The sequence below is a fragment of the Palaemon carinicauda genome, chromosome 12, assembly GCF_036898095.1.
Source record: "Palaemon carinicauda isolate YSFRI2023 chromosome 12, ASM3689809v2, whole genome shotgun sequence".
Classification (NCBI taxonomy): Eukaryota; Metazoa; Arthropoda; class Malacostraca; order Decapoda; family Palaemonidae; genus Palaemon; species Palaemon carinicauda.
Genome location: NC_090736.1, coordinates 104882693 through 104887449, shown reverse-complemented (window position 1 = coordinate 104887449; position 4757 = coordinate 104882693).

Below are 4757 nucleotides of genomic sequence, written 5' to 3'. Positions count from 1 at the left end.
ATATATATATATATATATATATATATATATATATATATATATATATATATATATATATTATATATATATATATATATATATATATATACTGTACTTCACTTAAAGTTATATTTGTCGATGTTTCAGGTAGGCAGGTGGATTTGAAGTTAGTATGCACATAATCTCACCTCTCCAATTTTTTTTCTAGTTTTTCCTCAAAAACGTGTCACACTTCCAGTTGTCATTAAATTTGTCATTGCATTGCAATATCGTATATTTATGTTATGACATGGTGTGAGCATATTCCCGAGTGATCTGGTTCGTCACCGCATTGCTGTTTGAATGGTCTTCGCAACAATGACAATGAATGAATGAATGAATGAATAATTTTAAGTTTTCTGGCATCCTGACATCGAAGGACATTGATGCCGATATCGTTTATTACAAATAAAGATTAAAAGAATATTCAATTATGAAAAAGAAAAGTAATATGCTACAAAAGTGAAATAGTATTAAGAACACGTGCTTCCGATAAAAATTCAAAAATGCCACTAGCATTTTAGGACACATTATGTCCAGGTTCTTGGTAAGGATAAACCTGCCGTCCTCACCCCGAACCTCAAACATTCATCTATTGCTATAAATGGTGCATTCAGTCAACAAATACCTCACTGTCAAGGGTATCAAACAGTCGTCGAAATATGGTTGGTGTTGGCCAGACAGCAGAAACTTGTGTGTCATCCGAGTGTGACTAATGCGGAGGCAACAATGAGTAGTCTCCCATTTTCAGGGCATCCCATTATACCTCTAAGGGGATATAACAATCGCAATTTCTCTCTTCTTATTTTCGGTTAAACTATCATAATGCTGTTGCCAATTGTTATGAATAGAATTATCAATTGCTGATAGAAATCATTACAGAGAATGGGATACCTTCTAGGTAGAAACTCGGCTGCAGCACTCTTTGCCAGTGAATCTGCCACTTCATTTCTAGACACACCAACGTGTGCCGGAACACAGCAAAATCTAATTGTTATACCTTTTAGGCCAATAATTAAGAGCCACTCTAAAATCTTTACAAATAAAGGATTATTATAATTAAAACCTTTTAAAGCTTGAAGGACACTTCTTGAATTGGAATAAATGGTAAAATTGCCCTCCTGTCAAACTTTTATTGATTACCGTTGGTTGACTTCAATTTATGGTCTTTATTTTCTGATTAAGTAATTCTTACCCAGTCTCATATAATGATTGAAATTATTATTTTGGTTCCTTATGACTGTAATTTGCATGAATTTAATTATTTAATTTAATTAAGAGTTCCTGCGGAGCAAGAATATATCATTTGAAAACATTATAGCTCTAATTTTTCAATTACACCTACAATTACTATGGTATCACAAGTGCTAAGGTAATAAATATATACATTATAGTTGATTCGAGAAATGATAAGACTAGCATATCTCTTTTTGAGTTTTCTAAGCCTATTAAATAATTTTTCCAAGTCATCCTTTTGAAAATCAATATAACGAATAATAGTCAGCTTCCATTTAATCTACAATAAATCACCCGCCCCAATCAATGGTAATGAAAAATGGATTTATCCTTCATCAGGTTGTGATTTTCTAGATATTAGCTCTCTTTTGCATTTACAATAGAAGATTGAAACTTAAGAAAGAAAGGTATATTCAAAATATGGTTATGAGCGGTTATTTTCTTAACAAAGATACACATATCAAATCTAAGTGTTAGTACAACGGGTGTTTAATTTACCTAATCAATGGATAGAATATAAAAAAAGAAATTGTGTAAAATAAGAAAATAATTCTGAAACTAAATAGAAAATTATTCTAGCAATTTGGCAATTAGAAAACTGTTGATGACATGAAACCAAGGATATGATTTTTCATAATTTTTCGCTAATATTGAATTTTTCATTTTTGTTTATCTTTTTTCCCCTATTTAACACAATCAAAGAGCAAACCATTAAGCATTAGAACTATAGTTACTGAGCTTTGATGATATATTAGTATTAAAGAACTTGTACACTGATTACTCTCCGGAACAAAAAAAAAAAATATATATACAGCCTTGCTCGAAAAATTTCATTTTTAGGTAAAGGTTACAACTCTCATACATCAAGATATAAAGTTCAATTTATTTTATTTCTTAATTAAAGTGTTAGTGATATATCTTGAATATGGACTAATCATTTAATGTAGGTTAAATTGTGTACTAATATTAGTCAACTTCTGTATAATAGCTAGCAGTGATGTAGATTATTAATTTTAATGAATACAGTATGTGCTTAAATAAAAAAGAGAGAGAGAGAGAGAGAGAGAGAGAGAGAGAGAGAGAGAGAGAGAGAGAGAGAGAGAGAGAGAGAGAGAGAGAGAGAGAGAGAGTATTACAATTTAATGTTTCTTAACAGCTATTCAATATTATGATCATATTTCTTTCTAGTCTTTGTAAAGAGATGTTTACCTCTGGACGATCAACAGATTTAATTGCAGGTTACGAAGATCATCTACTCTCTATTCTGAAAATCAGTTTTTTTTTTTTTTTCTTTTTTTTTTTTGCAGCAGAAGTGAGTCTGCACCCAACATTTCTCGCTCTTCAACTGACTATGAATCATGTCAGACACCTCATTTAATAGCTCACGCCCAAACCTCCCTGTTTGCTCCTTAACAAAGAGAAACTAAAAATTTCCTTCATTGATTTCTTTTAGATTTTCATTGTTCATATATCACTGGGAAATGTTCGCACTTCAGCGCCCATTATTCAGCGCTCGTAAAAACTGTCTGCCAGATTAATGCATAAAATAAACCTCCAGGTAATTACATTTCGCGCGCAGACCCTCCTGTATAATTTATTACGTCGTATATGAAGCTAAAAGCATTAAAACAGACCTTTCATATTCCTCTCTTCATATACGAAAGATAACATAATTTAAATTTGTAGTGTTCATTTCCGTCAATTAAATTGTTTTGTATACCTTCGTAATTTATTACTTCTATTATTCTCTCTCTCTCTCTCTCTCTCTCTCTCTCTCTCTCTCTCCTCTCTCTCTCTCTCTCTCTCTCTCTCTCTCTCTCTCTCTCTCTATCTATATATATATATATATATATATATATATATATATATATATATATATATATATATATATATATATATATATATATATATATATATAACAGATACAATAAGATATAATGTAATAAAATCAATAAAAGTATCCTTCACTTCTACTTCCAAAATAAATTTTATAAGCATAAAGTACCTCGAACAAACTAGGGCTGTTAATCAAAATGCAACGATTTCTTCTTTTCATAAAAATATTAAAACATGTTTCTATTTTAGTTATTTTTCCTAGCGTCAATACTATTGATTAATTTGACGTTCCAGTTTCAATTATTATATATATGGGGGTTTGAAATAGTTTTTTTGCCTAAATTTTGATATTTATTACCTCCACCAACGACGGTATACTTTTGAGTCTGTTTTCTTATTTATTCCTTGATTTATTCATTTGTTTATTTACTTATTTATTTGCATGTTGTGTATCTGTGGACAGGACTGAGTCAAAACTAATAACCAGGTTCTAACGAAGTCTCACTACAGAAATATCTCAGGTCTAGGAATACCCCATAAATTTTAGAGATGATCCAGGTCTGCATTCTAGATCTGGATATGCATTTCCCCCATTTTAAAGATAACATTAAAACAATCAAACGATTTTTTAAGAAATTTACGGATCCTAGACCTGGATTTTCATTTATTGCAATCATAAAGATTAAGTCAAAACATAACGACAAATTACATTTCCCTAAAATCTAAAAATTGGGTAGATATGCATCGAAAGAAAACATGAAATTTTGAAGGTAAAACGGATCAAGATACCAATTGAGGATTAATATTGTATTTTTCACCATCTAGGCTACTATACAGTCATCATATTAAAAATGGTAGGCGATATCTATAGACTTTAGTTAAAGGTTGGCAATAATCATAGGTGGATGTCTTAAATCTTTTAATGCAGCTGTTTATCATTATTATTATTATTATTACTATTGTTATTATTATTATTATTATTATTAGTAGTAGTAGTAGTAGTAGTAGTAGTAGTAGTAGTACTAGTAGTAGTAGTAGTAGTAGCAGTAGTAGTAGTAGTAGTAGTAGTATTTATATTATCATTATGAACATAATGAGAATGTCCTATGAGACGATATGATTAAGAATATTGTGTAGTATTCAGCCCTATGATGGAGAAGGCATGACCATTAAAAATAGTTGTATATCCAGTATTAATAACATGATGCTACTGTCTGGAAACATCTGAACGGAAGATATAGTCAGAATTTTGAAAAATCTAATGCAAAATCTACAGCAAACTAATTGAACGATGGTTTCAGAGAATAATACCAAGAACATGAATACGAAATTTTATAAATCTTTAGTTTCTGTCCAACCAATTTAGATCATAATCAGAAGGTGAAGACCAGATAGAACCATACTCAAAAACAAAAGAAAAATTAATGAAATAAAACACTTCTTCGCAAATAGAGATCATCGAAAATCTCACAAGTTAGAAAGAAAAGATTATACTTTATGAACATTCTTTGTAAGATGAAAAGGAATCAACAAACGTCAATGATACTGGAGGAATATTTAATATTAAATAAAATTAAACAAACAATGCAGCTAATGGCATTCAAAAATACGAACCAAAATGCTATTTCTCAAAGGTATTTCCCATTCTTTTTCATGAGAATCCAGAG